At 43.3% G+C, this 19450-nt stretch overlaps 1 protein-coding gene and 1 long non-coding RNA gene across 11 annotated transcripts in view; one reads left to right on the forward strand and one right to left on the reverse strand.

Moving 5' to 3' along the window:
* AGK (acylglycerol kinase) overlaps positions 1-19450 on the reverse strand; it is a 165037-nt gene that overhangs the window by 84669 nt on the left and 60918 nt on the right. For 3 of the 10 annotated variants that reach the window (XM_067041976.1, XM_067041977.1, XM_067041978.1), the window contains 2 exons: positions 2571-2713; positions 70-318 (listed from right to left, as the gene is read on the reverse strand). The exons of 2 other annotated variants lie outside the window; for them this stretch is intronic. The gene's annotated coding sequence lies outside the window, so the exon portion shown is untranslated. Of the gene's footprint in view, positions 1-69; positions 319-2570; positions 2714-19450 lie in introns of those variants that run through there. 5 more of the 10 variants (XR_010842056.1, XM_067041982.1, XR_010842054.1 and 2 more) reach the window with 4 other exon arrangements.
* Positions 166-3561, forward strand: LOC136794827 (uncharacterized). The gene is made up of 2 exons (XR_010842058.1): positions 166-708; positions 2321-3561. It is a non-coding gene; the product is annotated as an uncharacterized lncRNA (long non-coding RNA).

A 19450-nucleotide genomic window follows, 5' to 3' on the forward strand; every position in this document is an offset into this window, starting at 1 on the left:
CCCTCCCCCGCCCGCGCCTGGTCCCCGAGCCCCGCTCCCGGTTCCCCGCCCCGTCACTGCCGCACTCACCAAGGCGGGTCCCGCGCGCAAGCTGCCTTTCCTGTGTGCTCGCTCAAGATTCCCCTGCTCTTTGAAGGGAAACCGCTGCCGCCGCCCTTGGGTTCCGCAGTGGGCTCCTGGCGCGCAAGGAGGGTGCGGTTTAAAGGGGCCGCCCGAGGCGCGTCGTGGGGGGTGCCTTCAGTTTTCGATCGCTCATTTATTCATCCATTCAGCCTTATCATCCATCCTTCTGTCGCTCAACAATATTTTATGGAAAGCCTACCAAGACAAACACTGTTTTAGGACCTGGCACTAAATCGGAGAATAACTAAATGAACAGGGCAATTTCAGGTAGTGCTATGTACCACGAAGAAAACGAAAACAGGTGATGGAAAAGGAGTGGGGTGGGGGGAGAACTATTTTAAGTTAGGCCGTCTGAGTTAGGCCTCTCCGAGTAAGGGGCAATTCATCTGAGACCTGAAGGCGAGAAGGAGCAGGTCAAGCAAAGATCCAGAGGAAAAGAGAACCTGAAGGAGGGCACGGCCAGTGCAAAATCTGTAAAGCCTGAGGCAGTTTACCAAGTCGGAGGCCAGTGCGAGTGAAGCAGAGACAACTAAGCAATAAGAGGTAGCGATGAAGCCGGAGAGGTGGGCAAGACGGGCCATGGTGGTAAGGAGTTCCGACATTATATGGAATGGGATGGGAAAACCTTGAGAGGATTCAGTCAGGGGAATGACCTGATCTGGTTTGCATTTTAAACACCTCTGGCCACAGTGTAGTGAACAGATTCTAGAGAGCCAGAGAGCTGCAGAGAAACTAGGGCCCATGCTGACCACCAGAGGGCAGTTCTAATTCTCTGCCCCCCTCCCACCAGTTCCCCCACCCGCACGTGTGCTGTGAGGACCATACCAGTCAGTCAAGGTTTCTTTCTTTTCTTCTCCCATCCATCACTGGATCAACCAACATTTGCTGAGTTCTGCGCATGTGCTAGGCACAAGGGATGCGCTCCTGTACAGCATCCACCCCACCCCGTTGTCCCTGCCCGCACAGAACTTGCAGTCTAGTTTCCCCATTTACTGCATAAAGACACGCATCCTTACTATCGCCCCCCAGATGAATGTTTTAAGAGAAATGAGAGCCATGAGAAGCGAGATTATGGGCAGTAAAGCATGCTCGGCCAGTTTCTAATCCTCAGGACCCCACACTACCAGTAGGGTGAACATCCTAGCCCTTCCACCTGTAAATTAGGAGACTAGATCGCCGTAAAAAATCTCTTCTAGCTATAAGATGTTGTGATATTCTAGGTATGAGAGACAGTTATTTTCAACTCTCCTTTTCCAACCATCTAAAACATTTGCATTTGAAAATGAGTTGCTGAACTGCTTGCCTGCAGGCTAGAAAAATCTGGAACTTGATGCTGCATGGTCCAATGGGCAGACTAAGCTTTAGGGTTTCCGCAAAACAGTGGTTTCCCCAAAGTGAGAAAAGTTTGGCTTAAATGAATTTTCCATAATTTTCCAATCAGAAAATGAAGAAAGACGCTTTTTCTTAAAATATATATCTATACTTTATAGATAGATGTATATTTTGTATATGTATACTTTTTATGTATGTATACCTTTTCTTGTTGTCTTAGGGCTGATTTTATTTTTGGTTTGGATTACACGTTGACAGGGAGCTCTACACTCATTTCTGTCTTTAGGGTCAACAAAGAACAGAATCCAGTCTCGCTGGGACACCTGCATCACGTGTGGATGTGATCTGACCACACCGAATGTGCTCATGTGCATGCTGGCCTGTGAGCGCCCCTGTGAGGACAGCTGTGCAGGCGTGGCCGTGTATCTGTGCACACGGTGTGGACAGTTTTACGGCAGTGAAGAGAGGCCTCCCTCTGTGGTTCTGTGACTTATTGGCACAATTGGATGAGAGCATAGCACTGCCCAGGGCTGCATACGGGCATTTAGTGTGGTCTTAACACTGCACTTAGCCAGTGCGGGAGGGCAGCGCTGTCCAGTAGGTAAATATATTTGCACCTTTGGAACCAGGTGCCTGGACTGGAATTCCAGCTCTGCCACATACTAGCTGAGGGAGTTGAACAATACCTTTCATTTCTTTGTACCGAAGTTTCTATAATGATGATGATAATAACTGTATCTACTTCATTGGGTTGTCATGAGGAGTAAATGAGTCCATACACGTAAATCCTTTAGAAAAGTACATAGAACAGACTTAACACTCAATAAATACTTGTGGTGTTTTTGTTTTTGCTTTTTCCCTGTAGCCACTGCCTAAACCTCAAGCAACTACCAGCTAACCAGAAAATCCCTGGGATGCAACAGGTACCCGGAAGGAAGAATGTGTATTTGGCAAAACTGGGATGGGCTCCTGAGACTTTCAAGGCCACCGGGAGCAGCCCATCTGTACACATGGATGGGGTGCTAGTCGACCAGAGCGAGAATTCTGAGTACCGACCCCTCCCCAATCCACACCCCCAGGATCACTGAAGACGGGAGACAGGACTGTTAACTCACAGAGGGCTGATGCCAAAGAACCAGGGCTGGGGTGAGATTTCAGATCCCCTGTTCAAAACGGAGGTCACAGCTTTGACTCTCCCAAAGCTTCGGGGAGAGGGCGTGAAGGTCTCACGGGAAGGTAACATCTGGATGGGGTTGAGCTGTGGGAAAAGAAAACTCTGGTTTTATCTGAGTTAGAGCCATGCGCTGTTGAAAAGCCCAGGCGTCACAAGGCAGATGCCCAGAATGCCCGTGAAGAAGGGTGACAGGCCTCTGCCACCAGGGAGAAAAGAGCACCCCACGGGCGAGGCAGTCCCTCCAGGGAAGGGAGAACAAGGGCATCTGGAGGGTCATGTGTCCCACAGCCCACCTCACTCAGGACTAGTCGAGGAATGTTCATGAGGCCATCAGGGAATATGTGTTAGTTCTCTTTACCTATTTCTTTAATAGGAAGGCTTTAATTCATTGTGGCCAGTGTGGCAGTAATTGGGAATGTTGGTGTCAGGCTGTTGAGTTCCCGGCAGAGAAGTCTGGAAACATCTCCCAGGTTTTTATCTGGATTCTCAGACTAGAGAAAATAAGACGTCTCCGCAAAATAAAGCCTCAGGATTACACTTGCAAAAGAGAGGAGTGTAGCCATGGTGCGGGGCATGTCTCTGAGGAAGGCCTTTGTGTTCCCTCCTTAAATTGCATGTTTGTATCAACAGGAACAATAGGTCACATGGCTCAGATAGGTCACCTGCAGGTGGGAAGATACCTGCATCAAAATGGGAGTGAGCCATAAATTCATCTCTGAGGAATTAACTGTACCCATCACACGGCACATGTATTTCCTGACACTGTAAAGCATTATTGAAGTATCCCATTTATTTCTGAAATGATATAATTTATACTATTAATATTTTTGCTGTAGAAACTGCCCCTTTGTGGCCACATTGGTGAAGCCAATGACTGCCCCTTTGTATCCTTTCTAGAGGCACACAGTTGTAAATAAATAAGTGAAGGATTATCCCTGTTTCAGATGTAGGAAACGGATGGACGGATGCCGTGGGGGGAAGGGGGGCGTGGGATGAATCGAGAGATGGGAATTGACATTTATACACTACTATGCATAAACTAGATAACTAATGAGAACCTACTGTAGAGCACAGGGAACTCTACTCAGTGCTCTGTGGTGACCTAAATGGGAAGGAAATCCAAAAAAGAAGGGATATATGTATACATATAACTGATTCGCTTTGCTGCACAGCAGAAACTAACACGACATTGTAAAGCAACTATACTCCTCCCCCCAAAAAAAGTGAAAAAAAAAAAAAGATCAGAAATTGAAAAAAACAACAAAGAAGATTATCCGTGTTTACAGAAGTTAACCCCACCCCCATCCTGTGGGGGATAGAGTAGAAGCCACCTCCTACACATGTAGTCTGTAAGGCCACAAATGACACTAAAACATGGAAACGTCTCAGAGGCTCTTTTCAGGCATCATGACCAGGGCTGAGCAGTGGACATGGAGATGCACCACCTGGATCCCCCTTCAAGGAAAGACCTGCTGTCCCAGCTGCCAGGAGCATTGTGATAGACAGACCCTGCAGGGGCAGCCTCCATGCAGCGAGCCATCTTAACCCATGTCACGCCCTTCTGGAAGTGACCCACATCTAATGACCTGATCCAGGAGAAAGTACAACAGCTTTGTCACTTTAGACCCAAATAAGACACCTCTGACCAGTTATCCTAGCCCCAGAGCTGCTCATGGCGTCAGCTGCGGCCATCAGGCTGCATCATAGCTCAGCTTCTCCCTCTACTCCATCCTGCTTCCTTCTCTCCCTTTTTGCAGGTGTTGATTCTGAATGCTAAACACTGTATGCCAGACAGCGTAATAACCCCCCCCCCCAAAATGTCCATGTCCATCCCCAGAACCTATGAATACTCTGTAGACATGTTTAAGCTAAGGATCTTGAGATAGGAAGAGTATCCTGCATTATCCAGGTGGACCCAGTATAATCCCAAGGATCTTTATAAGAAGGAGACCAGAGATCAGAGAGAGAGAAGATGTTGCTCTGCTGGCTTTGAAGGTGGAGGAAGGGGTCACAAGCCAAGAATTGCATGCAGTCTCCAGAATCTGGAAAAAGTAAGATAATAAGTTCTCCTTTAGAGCCAGAGAGCACACAGCCCTACAGACCCATTCTAGGTGTCTGACCTTCAGAACTGTAGGATAAGAAATGTGTGTTGTTTTAAGCTACTAAATTTGTGGTAATTTGTTACAGCAGCAAATAGGAAATTAATACACACTGTCATAGAATATGCTTCCTGGAGAATCCAACCTAGACAGGTTGATATTTCAATACTATCAGTGAATCAAAATTAAAACTAAATTATTTTTCTGTCTGCCATTTTGTTTGTTTAGGGCCATCTGGGCAATCCCTCACCCAACCCCAAAGCAAACCTGTAGTGCCCCCTTTCCTTCTCTCTGCTCATCCAAATCACATCCTTCCTGCAGCCGTTCCTGAGAGCTACACCCTTGATCTACCCCTTTCTCGAACAAGGGTAATGTTTTTAGTCTGCATCATTCACTTCAGCCATTAATCATGTATTTTCATAGGACAAATGGGGGACATCAGAGATAATGAGGGAATCCCTGTATGCATTCCTCTAGGTAGATGTAGAGGTTGGAGTTTTTGGAGACCTACACCAACTCCACTCTCTTCCAAACTCTATTGTACTAGGATGTACACAGATCCCAAAATAATCAGGCTCAATTGCTAGCCAGCCTTGAATGGTTTCCTGCAGCCCAGCAGAAATCTGACACTCTGGCTTAGGCAGCCCCAAGACCTTCTGTTAGTCAAGGACTGGAGCCTGGTGCTCTCTCATAGTTAGAGAGAGTCCTGGAAATTTTCCTCTGCTGGTCCACGATGAGCATCTCTAGTTCCAGAGAAGAAGCCTCAGGTCTGACACCACAGGCCTTAGATGCCTGCAGCAGCCCCTTGGGCAGCATCCCTGAGGTTCACTGGCACATTCATGTCTTGGATGAGGCCAAAGGGCTATCCAGATGTGCACAGCCAGAGACAAGGGCATGGCTCATGCTCTCCCTTTCCCATGTTCTTTGTTCAGTATTGCTGACAGTTAAGTGAGGTTCCTAAACAGCAGAAAATTAATTCCCAGTTGTCATTTGGAATTTTCCTTGGTCTCCAACTCTTGCCTGGGATCTTTGGAGAACATTCTGCACCATCAAAGATAGGGATTTTTGTCTCTTTCACACAACACGTTGCCACACATGGTACTGGCTACATGTTGAAATAAGCTACACATTGAAACTGTGAACTCAGTCGCCTATAAAATGAAGTCATGTTTCCCTGAGGGCATTAGAAGAATGTGCTGACAGATAGCCAACAGCCCCTAGTATTGAAAGAGTCTTACTTACATCTCAGCATCTGTAATATTTAAGAAACTAAAAACAGAGCTACCACATGATCCAGCAATCTCACTCCTGGGCATATATGCAGAGAAAAACATGGTTTGAAAGGATACATGCACCCCAGTGTTCATTGCAGCACTGTTTACAATAGCCAAGACATGGAAGCAACCTAAATGTCCATCGGTGGATGAATGGATAAAGAAGATATGGTACATACAATATATACAATGGAATATTACTCGGCCATAAAAAAGAATGAAATAATGCCATTTGCAGCAACATGGATGGACCTGGAGATCATACTAAGTGAAGTAAGTCAGACAGAGAAAGACAAATATCACATGATATCGCTTATATGTGGAATCCAAAAAAATGATACAAATGAACTTACTTACAAAACAGAAACAGACTCACAGACTTAGAGAACGAACTTATGGTTACGGGGTGGGGGGGGTGCAGGGGGAGGGATAGTTAGGGAGTTTGGGATTGGCATGCACACACTGCTATATTTAAAGCAGTTAACCAACAAGGACCTACTGTACAGCAGAGGGAACTCTGCTCAATATTCCATAACAATCTAAATGGGAAAAGAATTTGAAAAAGAATAGGTACAAGTATATGTATAACTGAATCACTTTACTGTACACCTGAAACTAACAACACTGTTAATCAACTATATCCCAATATAAATTTTTTTAAAAATCTGTAGTATTTTCCTAACACAATGACAGACCATCTGGAAACCCAGTAGCTTCCCATTAGTCCAGAACCAATCCTGAGGTGACTTTCTCTTGGCTCAAAATCTGTTATTAAGAATGTTGAGGGACTTCCCTGGTGGCGCAGTGGTTGAGAATCTGCCTGCTAATGCAGGGGACACGGGTTCGGGCCCTGGTCTGGGAAGATCCCGCGTGCCGCAGAGCAACTAGGCCCGTGAGCCACAACTACTGAGCCTGCGCATCTGGAGCCTGTGCTCTGCAACAAGAGAGGCCGCGATAGTGAGAGGCCCACGCACTGCGATGAAGAGTGGCCCCCCCGCTTGCCACAACTAGAGGAAAGCCCTTGCACAGAAACGAAGACCTAACACAGCCATAACTAAATAAATAAATTTAAAAAAAAAAAAAAAAAAAAAAAAAAAGAATGTTGAAGCGGGGCTTCCCTGGTGGTACAGTGGTTAAGAATCTGCCTGCCAATGCAGGGGACACAGGTTCAAGCCCTGATCTGGGAAGATCACACATGCTGCGGAGCAGCAAAGCCCGTGCGCCACAACTACTGAGCCTGTGCTCTAGAGCCCGTGAGCCACAACTACTGAAGCCCGCGCACCTAGAGCCCGTGCTCCGCAACAAGAGAAGCCACTGCAATGAGAAGCCCGCGCACCACAACAAAGAGTAGCTCCTGCTCGCCGCAACTAGAGAAAGCCCACGCGCAGCAACGAAGACCCAACACAGCAAAAAATTAATTAATTAATTAATTAATTAATTTTAAAAAACAAAAAGAACGTTGAAGGGAAACAACCTCTGTTTAGAAGTAGGGTGAGAGGAAACAGGAAGATAGGAGTGCCATGATCACTCACGGATCACTGGGCATTTAAGAAGTACTTAAGTCGCCAGTCAAATTGCTCCCTAATGTGGACGAGTGAGAGAATGTGAGACTAAACCAAGGGAGAGAGACTCAAGGTTTAAGGTAGCCCCACATTTTAATTTTATGCTCACTGACAAGATATACATATACAGATATACATGCATATGCATGTATCTAATACTCTCATACTTGCAACCTCCTTCCCAGTTATATACATCAACCACATAAACCTAGAACAGCAAAGGTGGCTGTTGATTACCCTAGAGAGGGTGCTGTGTGGCTCTCGCTTCTCACTTACTTCTCCCTGCTTTTGCCACTTGCCTGAAGCTCCAGAACTTGGTCAGCTTAGCTAAGCCTGATGGTAGGATCTACTGCAGGGGTGGTATACGGAGTGACTTGAGGCAGTGGTCATGGTAAACCTACAGCAATAGAACCTTCGTCGTGTCCTAGAGTCGGAAACTTACAGATGCAGAACAAAAAGCCAGAAAGAAAGGAAGACCAGTAGAATAAATCAACCCAAGGTAAGTGTAGCCTCTTTCACCACTGATTCTTGGCTCCACTTGTAATTATGTTGTACTAAGTGTGGTATATACTTTCTTTCTTTATCCATCATCCATTTCCCCCATTCTTCTTTCCTAAAAGGAACCAAATTTTGCTCAGGTATACACTTCTCACCTTCACAGTCCCTGCCTGCCTGTGACAACTTTGCAGGTGACTAGATGACCCCATCCCTGTTGTTAGGAGTCAGTTTACATCAGTTTAAGGTCCTCATAGTAATTCCTCTTCCACTGCCAGTGCTTGGGTTAGGAATTGATCATGTAACTCACTTTAGACCAGAGACTCTTAGGGGGAGTCTGCTGAGAGATCTCAAGAAAGATTTCATTCTCCTTAAAAGGGGACATTCAAGAAAGATATGGTGATGGCCCTTAAACATATTATGCGAGGTGAAATAAGCCAGTCACAAAAGACCACATATTGTATGATTCCACTTACATGAAACACTCAGAATTGCCAAATACATAGAGATGGAAAGTGGATTAGAGGTTGCCTGAGGTGGGGTTGGGGATGGTTGGGGGAAAAACAGGAAATGACTGCTAATGGGTATGAGATGTCTTTTTGGGGGGATGAAACATCCTAAAATTGGTTGTGGTGAGAGTTGCACAATTCCATGAATATACTAAAAACTACTGAATTATAAACTTTAGATGAAAGAGTTGTAAGGTATGTGAATTACACCTCAATAATGCTGATGAAAAAAATGAAAGGGATGGTCCCACTTTTTCCCATAGATAGGGTCATATGTGTACATAATACCTGAAACTGCTACAACTATTGTTCAACCATGAAGGGAGCCAGCCCTTGGGTGAAGCCAGCTCACAGAGGATGAGCAGGAAGAGATGGAAAGAACTTGGGGTCCTTGGTGACATCTTTGAGGCAAATGGTTGGACTATGCCTGGAGTTTGCTCAAACTTGGACATCCCATAACGTGAAATAAATTCCATTATTGTCTAAGCCAGTCAGAGCCAGGGTTTTCTGCTCCTTGACTCCAAGAGCACTGACTTGATAAAGCACAAGCCATAGGCTCTTGGTGGGTAGGAGACAGAGTGAGGACAATGTTTTTAAAAAGATGGTATGTTGAAATTTTAAGGGAAAAACAGATGAAAACAGAAGGCAGAAAGGAGCTAGTTGACATCAATTGGTATGTTTAACCTTACATTGTCCCTAAAATCATTCTCCAACCATCCCCCTGGACCCTGGACCCGGGCCATGCTCATTTGCTATAGATTCATTAACATTAAAATAGAGTTAAGTGTTCAGAAAAATTGGTATAACATTCATATCACCGCAAATAGCCTTACATGAGGCATCTCAGATGGAATCTGCTTCTCATGGGAATAGATGCTCCTCCATCGGAACTTTTACCATAGAAAATTACGTACAAATTCCTTTAACATTCATTTTGGTTTGTTTACATATTTTATGCACACAGGTTCTTCTTTAGACTACTTTGTTTCCACTAAGAAAAGTATGAAATGGAGATCTTGTGGTATTCAGGCTTAAAATCTCTTCCTTGTTGTGACCTTTAATATCCACTGATAGTAGTAACTAACAGATTGGAAACATGTAAATGAGGCCTTTCAAGAAACCAGCAGGTTGCTAGGAGAGAGAATATCTTCCACATTTAACATGGGATTTTATAAGAACCCTCTGCAAAGCCCATTCTCACCCATGATCGATATGGGCCTTGCCTTTTCCCAAAAGTGACTTCTTTTGTTAATGTGTCACCTTGTCCTTTGCCACCTCCGCCTCCTGACGACATCTGGGCCCTAGCTGGTACTTTCCAGTTGGCTGTTTAACATAGGCATGAAAAGGGACAAAGATAGGGTTCACATTGATTGTATCAAGCAAGTTCTCCAATATTGTTTTGCAAAACCCAGTCTCCCAGAGTAACCCAGTTTCTAAGTATTCTGAAACAAGAAGGAGGAAATTCTATCTATAATGAATTTTAAGGAGGTGATCTTTTAAAGATTCTATTTTTTAGAGCACTTTTAGGTTTATCACAAAATTGAGAGGAAGGTACAGAGATTTCCCATATATCTTCCTGCCCCTACACTTGCAAAGCCTACCCCCATTACCCATCACTCCCCAGAATGGTGCCTTTTATTATTTTTTTAAACTAAAGATGAGCCTACATGGACACATCATAATCACCCAAAGTCCACAGTTTACCTTAGGGGTTACTCTTGGTCTTAAATGCTCTACGGGTTTAGACAAAAGTATAATGACATATATCCATCATTAAAATATTATACAGAGTAATTTCAATGCCTTAAAAAAACCACTGTGCTCACTGTGCTTTCTATTTCTTTCTCTCCCACTCCCCACCCCAGCAAGCACTGATCGTTTTACTGTCTCCAGAGTTTTGTTTTTCCTGATTGTCACATAATTAGAATCATAGAGTATGCAGCCTTTTCAGATTGGCTTCTTTCACTTTGTAATATGCATTCAAGTTTCCTCCATGTCTTTTCATTACTTGATAGCTCATTTCTTTTCAGCCCTGAATAATATTCCATTGTCTGGATGGACCACCGTTTATCTACCTGTTCACCAACTCAAGGTCATTTGGTTGCTTCCAAGCTGTGGCAGTTATGAATAAAGCTGCTATACACATCCACGTGTAGGTTTCTCTGTGGACATAAGCTTTCAACTCCTTTGGGTAAATACCAAGAAGCGTGATTGCTGGATCATAAGATAAGAGTATGTTTAGTTTTGTTAGAAACCACCAAACTGTCGTCCGAAGTGGACGTACCATTCTGCCTTCCCATCAGCAATGACTGAGAGCTCCTGCTGTTCCACATCCTCACGAGCACTTCATGTTGTCAGTGTTCCAGATTTGGGCCATTCTAACAAGCTTGTAGTGGTATCACCTCGTTGTTTGAATTTCCATTTCCCTGATAATATTATGTGGAGTAGATTTTCATATGTTTTTTTATTTGCCAACTGTATATCACTTTTGGTGAAGTGTCTGTTAAAGTTTTTGGTCCATTTTAAAATCAGGTTGTTCGTTTCCTTATTGTTGAGTTTTAAGAGTTCTTTGTATATTTTGGAGAGCAGTCCCTTGCCAGATGTGTCTTTTGCAAGTATTTTCTCCCAGTTTAGGGCTTGTCTTCTAATTCTCTCGATATTATCTTTTGCAAAGCAGAAGTTTTTCAATTTAATGAAGCCCAGTTTACCATTTTTTTCTTTCATGGGTCATGTCTGATGTGGTGTCTAAGAAGGCATCACCATGTCCAAGGTCATCTAGGTTTTCCTCCTTATGCTATCTTCCAGAAAATTTATAGAGTTTTATTTTACATTTAGGTCTGTGATCCATTTTGAGTTAATTTTTGTGATGAGTGTAAGGTGTCTAAATTAATTTTTTTTTTTCGTAAGTGGATTTCCAGTTTTTCCAGCACTATTTGTTGAAGAGACTATCTTTGTTTCCTTGTACTGTCTTTGTTCCTTTGTCAAAGATCAGTTCACTCTAATTATGAGGGTCTATTTCTGGGCCCTCTGGTTTTGTTTTTTTTGTTTTGTTTTTGTTTTTGTTTTTGTTTTTGCGGTACGCGGGCCTCTCACTGTTGTGGCCCCTCCCGTTGCGGAGCACAGGCTCCGGACGCGCAGACTCAGCGGCCATGGCTCACGGGCCCAGCCTCTCCATGGCATGTGGGATCTTCCCGGACCGGGGCACGAACCCGTGTCCCCTGAATCGGCAGGCAGACTCTCAACCACTGTGCCACCAGGGAAGCCCTGGGCCCTCTGCTTTGTTCCATTGATCTCCTCGTCTGTTCTTTTGCCAATACCATACCGTCTTGAGTACTGATGCTCATGGCCCTTTACTTAACTTGGGTTCCTTGGTGTGAAGCAATGCTGTGCAAGATACCGCGATCATTCATAAGGCCCCTGGTGAGTCCCCAGTTGGTGGCTCTGGCAAGGCACGACAGGCAGGGAACATAAAACCAAATCTGCGAATCCACAGGGTCTTGCTATATGCTCTATTCCACACCCTGATCTGCCCCCAGACACCAGGAACATGGTTAGATCTGTTAGATCGTAAGGGCTGAAGGACAAAATCAATTGTAGCCGTCGGCAAAGGAAACCTCTCCTGCTCCAAGCCCACTCAGACCTGACAGCTTTTCGCCCACCTGTGAAATGGGTCACTGTAGCACACGTGCATCTCACAGTTGTTGCCTCAAAAATGGGTGCCTTGTTTTGGTGGAGGATGCAGCGCGCGGTGCGCTTCCTTCGCTGTGGTAGCGTTAAGGTAGTGGACCAGCCAATACGATATTTTTTAGGGTAGTGTGTCAGTAAAAGTCTCTTGCCTTCAGTGGCCGCATGGTTGCAGGTCACCACAGATCATAATATATACTTTGGAAAATTTATTTATTTATTTTTGGCTGCGTTGGGTCTTTGTTGCTGCGCGCAGGCTTTCTCTAGTTGCGGCGCGCAGGGGCTACTCTTTGTTGTGGTGTGCGGGATTCTCATTGCAGTGGCTTCTCTCGTTGCGCAGCACAGGCTCTAGGCATGTGGGCTTCAGCAGTTGTGGCACACAGGCTCAATAGTTGTGGCTCACAGGCTCTAGAGCACAGGCTCAGTAGTTGTGGCACATGGGCTTAGATGCTCCGTGGCATGTGGGATCTTCTCAGACCAGGGCTCGAACCCATGTCCCCTGTATCAGCAGGCGGATTCTTAACCACTGAGCCACCAGGGATGCCCACATAATATTTTTTAAAATTCTTTTCAATTAATACATAATATTTCAACATTTGGATACATCGCTGTTTATCCCTTCATTGTTGAAAGATTGGGCTTTAAGATTTTAACTGAAAAAAAAATTGAAGATCTTTGAAGTCGTTTAGGATTATATCCTTAGCGTTAATTTTTAAAACTGGGGGCTTCCCTGGTGGCGCGGTGGTTGAGAGTCCGCCTGCCGATGCAGGGGACGCGGGTTCGTGCCCCGGTCCGGGAGGATCCCACGTGCCATGGAGCGGCTGGGCCCGTGAGCCATGGCCGCTGGGCCTGGGTGTCCGGAGCCTGTGCTCCGCAACGAGAGAGGCCACAGCGTTGAGAGGCCCGCGTACTGCAAAAAAAATAAATTAATTAATTAAATAAAATAAATTTTAAAAATACAAAATAAAAACTGGAATCAGGGAAAAAAATATCTAAGGTTTCAGATGCATATTCCCAAACTGTTTTATTAAAAGCTTATAACCAATTTAACATTCTCACCATTTGTATAGGATAGCCTTCTCACCAGCAGTAAGTAACTTTTTTTTCCCCAATTTCTACTTATTTAACTGCTGGGAAGATGGTATTTCATTTTTTCAACTTACATTTGATTATGAGTAAAAATGCTTTTTCATCTATTTAGCCATTTAAATTTTCTCTTCCATAAAATATTTGCTTGTTTTTTACTTGTATTTTTATCATATTTTCTCAACTTGCTTTTTATGTTTATTTTTGCCTCTAAAATTCTATAACCTTATCTAAATGATGAAAGTATTAAATCATTTTAGAAGGATGATATTATAGTAACTGGATTCTGTTGATATTTTAGTGGTTTTCTCATCAATTTGATACATGCTCTTTGTAGATTAAGAGTCGTAATCCTTTGATTTATTTGTTCCAAATACCTTCATGGTTTATTTGCCTTTGTACTTGGTTTATGATAATGTTTTACATTTAAAACAAACAAACAAACAACAAAAAACCCCTTGTATGGTATGTAGTTGAATCTTAGTCATACTACTGGAGAGCCTTCTATCAAATCATCAGAAATTCACCTGTATTTATTTCCTAGGAATTTTCTGTGGTTTCATTTTTTATACTAATCTTTTAAAATTCACCCATAATTATTTTTCCGTATCAAAATATACCAAAATCTTTCCAACTTCAAGGTCTTCACCAAAGCTGGTCCATTCACTCATCACCTAACCCACTCCCATTCATCTTCCTCCTCTCAGCTCAATGGTCACTTCACCCCAGAGACCTACCCTGGGTCATTCATCTAAATTAGGTTCCTCCTGTTACACTCACCCAGAGCTCCCTTATCCTTCGTGGAATTCATTAATAATCTGAATGTTTCGCAATTGCATCTGTAATATAATACAAGTTTGTAATTGTATTAGTGCCTGACCCCTCCCCCAACTATGATGTTCTAAATTCCGTAAGGACAGTGACAATGTTATTCTTTTTCCTATAGAATACTCTTATCCTTATATAGATAGTGCCTGTCATAAAATAAACACCATTTTAGGGTTGAATGAACCCTGAACTTCCTCAACTTTCTGCCCTCCCACGCACAAAATTACTCACATAACATGACTCAAAGGTGAAAATGCACACCACCCTCCGTCGATCGCAAGCTGTGGGACACAGTGTACCCTCCTCCCCTTCAAGGCTCATCCAGCCCCCTGCACTTTGCCAGGCACCCCCTTCTCCCTCTCTTTGAGAAAACTGCCTTGTCAGTCCAACCCTCCCTCCAGTGTTTTCTCCCTCCATCTCCACTGTCTTTCCCTCTTGAGCATATAAACCTACTCAAAATGTGTCCATCTCAACACAGAGATATACCCAAACCTACTCCTTCCTGATCTTGCATTCCCCACTACAACTTTTAAAATCAATTTTATTGACATATAATTTACATACAATAAAATGCACCCAGATTGGTGACTTTTGATAAATATATACACTCCTGTCATGGCCACAATGAAGATATACATAGATCAATTTGAGGAGACAACTGTTTTACAACAGTGAGTCTTCCAATCCGTGAACATGGCATTTCTCTCCATTTATTTAGGTGTTCTTTATCTCAGTAATGTTTCTTAAGTTTTAACTGTACATGTCTTGGACACATTTTGTTAAATATATCCCTATGTTTTTCAGGTTTTTAGTACTCCTGTAAATGGCACTATTTAAATTTCAATATAGAACTATTTGTTTCTAGAATATAGAATATACAGAAATACATGTTTTAAATATTTAGCTTGGATCTGTCAACTCTTTTCTCCAAATCTCTCCAAGGCTAATTGAAATTTTTCACTTACAGAATTATTTATTCCAATTCCAATGCTTCGGAAGCACGAAGAACTGATTATATAATGAATATTAATTTGATCAGATTGTTTTGCTAACATCAAACTGATCAGCACTGAGGAAAGCAGAGTAGGTGTGAGTGGTAACTTTGAAACCTGCTGTATGCTGAGACGGAGAGGTTAAAATGGGCCTCTGGACTAGAGTCAATTATGTCTCAATGAAGCTGGAAACTACATAAGTAAATAAAAGGTTAAAAAAAAGAGAGAGAGAGAGAGAGAGATGAAAAAGATGGGGAGCTAGAGTGAGTAGCAATCCCCAAAAAAGATGAAAGATGTCGAAGAAAGGAAGGGAGAAGATGCCATACCATAGGTACATTTTACATTTTCACGGAGACCCCCAGAGACAATCACTGTATCATTGAAATCCTGCTCTCCCATATTAATTCCTTCTTGAACAAGGAAGGTTACAAGTAAGAATTTTGAAGCAAACTTATGCTCTGAGCTGTTTTTCCGTTTTTGTTTTATGCCCAAGGACTATTTCGAAAGATTGAATCCTCATTCAGTTCAAAATCATCTCTCAAGTCCAGGTCTCTTCAATCAGACTGTCCAGCTTATTATCTTCCAGACCAGCATTTCTCATGGTGTGTTTTATATAGTGCATTATGTCAGAGGAAAGTTAACAGTTATGCACATATACCAAACAACAACAACAGCAAAACAATGATTCCATGAGCTTGGGAATCACTAGGCTAAACACGTGTATTTATATTAGATTCAATAGAACCTTTGATATACAAATGAGCATACAAATTTCCAAAAGGGTGATATAGTATATAGTGTTTATGTATAATTAAGTTGGGAATAAAAAAGACTTCTTGACTTCAAGTATGGTGCAGTCAGGTCATGTGGCAGAAATACTCCTAGACTTTGAGATAGGAAACCCAGCTCCTTTGTTTACTTATGTCATTGGGGGTGGTTACTTTAAATCTATGAATGACATGCTCTTAAAGAAAATGCAGATTTAAAAAATCCACTGTGATTTGCATTAATTAGGTTAAAAATATTACATACAGAGATGGACCTAAATCTTATAATAGACAAAGGAGAGGGGAGTTGACATTATAGTTAAGATATTTAATGTATATAACAAATGTAATAAACTGTCATCTGCATTATAAAAATTCTCAGGAATTGTAGTTCTTGCATTAGGGACGGAGTGATCTGAGCCTTTAGGAATACAGTTTGTTGGAATAGGATAGAACAAAGCTGACTTGCCATTGGTAGGAGACTATCAATACAATTGTGGCAAAACCAGGCAAATATCAAAAGAAAGGAGGCACTAAGAAGCAGCACAGCAAAAGGAAAAGATCATTCCACCCAATCCCGGTCCTTGCTTCCTTTTTTGGCCATTTGACCTTGGGCATTTAATGGAGCCTTACCTGCCCTAATTGAGAAATGGAAATAACACTTGCTCTGCCTGGAGGTAGGGGCTGGGTCAGGTTCTCTCTTCTCAGTTCTGCACTTCTTTGCACAGCTTTAACTTTTTTTTTTTTTTTTTTTTTTTTTTGCTGTACGCGGGCTGTTGTGGCCTCTGCCGTTGCGGAGCACAGGCTCCGGACGCGCACACGAGCCCAGCCGCTCCGCGGCATGTGGGATCCTCCCGGACCGGGGCACGAACCCGTGCCCTCTGCATCGGCAGGCAGACTCTCAACCACTGAGCCACCAGGGAAGCCCACAGCTTTAATTTTTGATCTTTGCCTCGTTGTCCAAAATTGCTCAATATCCCAAGCTGCAGAGAGAGAAGCACAAATACAAAAACCCTGCTCCTAACTGTATGCATGTAATTGCTGAGATTAAATTCTGTGACTTAAAATTCTCTGACGTTAATTCTAAAGCCCTCCATTTATTCATTATTTCCACATAGTCTCTTATCCTGAACCTTAAGAGAAGGCTTTAATCCTTCCAGCTTTAAGCCAGGGCCTGAAACCCTCCCTGGTCGGTTGCTTTGGTAGCACAGCCAGTCTGAAGAGCACACCACTAGGTGGCGCTGAAGATCTGGCTGGAGAAGGAGAATTGGGGCTAAACAGGTCCACAAGCGACAATTTTCCTCTGGGTCTACTGGCTGGCCCCAGGTTGCTATTTTCTTTATTGTCAGAGACCTTGGGGATGTCCTGGCTTGAATCTGATACAAACAGTCCCTCTGCAGTGCTTATCAGTCTGCAAAGGGGATCTTGGTCTCGGCAGTAGTATCTCCCGGGCCTTATCACAAGATCATTAATGACTGGATCTTCCTGCCTCCTTGCATCTTCCCCAAGTCTGGGGTGCTATCCTGTGTTTCCTCACCCATTCATTCAAGCATTTATTGCATGCTCTTACGTGTCAGGTTTGAGATACAAGACTTGAGCATTTTTTTTCTTAGTTGGCCATCAGCATCAGGCCCTGAGCTTAGGGGACCAAGTTGCTGGCAGTTGAGCTGTGTTTCCAGGAGGGAGAAGAAGAGCAACATCCAGGTTCTTATATTTACAACCAGCGCATAATCCCTGCCCCCTCAGAGACACACCACCTGCATGAATGCAACAAGAGGGGAAATGCAACCTCTCTGCCCACACACCTCCACATCAAGCTGCCCTTTGCACCTTCCTTTGCGCTTGATATTTAATTAACTCTAATACAATGCAGTCTTTGGTTTTTCTTTTTAAATAAAATGTCTGCGGGGAATACGTTTGTAATGGAATATTTTTCAACAGTGAAAAAGAGCTCTCACGGAAAAGACCTGAAGCAACTTGAAAGACATATTACTAAGTGACAGAAGCCAATGTGAAAGGCCACACACTGTATGAGTCCAACTCTATGACATCTGGAAAGGCAAAGCTACGGAGACAGTGAAAAGATCGCTGGTTGCCAGGGTTCTGGGGAGACAGGAGATGACCAGGGGGAGAACAGGGGATTTGTAGGGCAGTGAAACCATTCTGTACAACACTGGATATATGTCATTAAACATCTGTCAAAGCCCATGGAATGTGCAACACAAAGAATGAACCCTAACATAAACTATGGATTTAGTTCATAATAATGTACCGGTATTGGCTCATCGATTGTAACAAATGGATGCAAGAATTTAATAATAGTGGAAACTGCAGGCGGAGTGGGAGGCCTGTGGGAACTGTGTACTTTCTGCTCAATTTTTCTGTACACCTAAAACTGCTCATAAAATAAAATCTATTATTTTCTTAAAAACATCGGCTGGGAAAGGCCTCATATTTATATAGTGCTTTACAGTTTCCGAATCAATCCATTTGATTCTCAGAAGAGCACCATAAGATGAAAAGGACTGGTATTGTCCTGAGTTTACAGATTTGGGCATCAAGGTCAAAGAATTTGAGTGACTTTTCAAATTCATGTAGCTAAAATACTGCAGTACAAGGACTGGACCTCAGGTCTTTTTATCCCAGATCTGGAGCTCGTTTCTCTATTCCAGACTCTTGCAAACAGGGAAATTGGTGATAGTCCTCTACACTCTCTAGTGATTATTCTTTTTTCTCCCAAGGTTCTGGGTGAGCCCAATTTGATAGAGATATACACCATAAATTATAACTCAAGACTTCACTCTATGGCTATTTGACACAATTTAATGCAAAAGTTTCATGAGTAAAAGAGCATCTTTAACGTACTTTTTTCACCCAACTCTACCACCAATTCTTTCCTCCAGAGTCTTGGAAACTTTGCTTCCTCTCCACTTTTAGGATAATTCATTAGAGCAAGAATGAAAGCAGAGAGACCAGCTAGAAGAGGCTGGGGACACTTTTATAGAATACAGCCCTGAGGACGTGGAATTGTTCTCCATAAGAACCCACAGCAGATTGTGATGGCATCTGAGCCTTCTAGGAGGACTGGTCCAGAGCAAACCAGCATCTGTGGTCAGATGGCTCAGAACAAGTCCTCGACAGCGACACCTTGTGGTCATGAGCCTCAACTGCAGTAGAAATCAGATGAAATAACTTTTGTCTCCTCTTGACACTGTAGAAACCTCCAGAATCCCTGGGAGGGGAGTGACAATTCCTAAGAGAGTCACCTGCTTTCAGCTAAGTCGTCCTTTAGACACTTGAGCAATGAATTAGAGAAAAGAGGTGTGACCATCTTGCAGCCCGAGGTTGTGGAGCGGTTTACAACAATTGCACTAAGGAATGTAACCTGGAAAGAGACCTTTTCAAAAGGACGGAAGTATATTGGGAATGTCCGTAAAATGACCAGGGCAAAGAGGGTAAAATGGAGGCATCATGTTTGTGATTCTTACGTGGCGACCGCCCCTGGCACACTAAGTACTCTCCTGC

Source organism: Kogia breviceps, chromosome 9 (genome assembly GCF_026419965.1).
Source record: "Kogia breviceps isolate mKogBre1 chromosome 9, mKogBre1 haplotype 1, whole genome shotgun sequence".
Lineage (NCBI taxonomy): Eukaryota > Metazoa > Chordata > Mammalia > Artiodactyla > Physeteridae > Kogia > Kogia breviceps.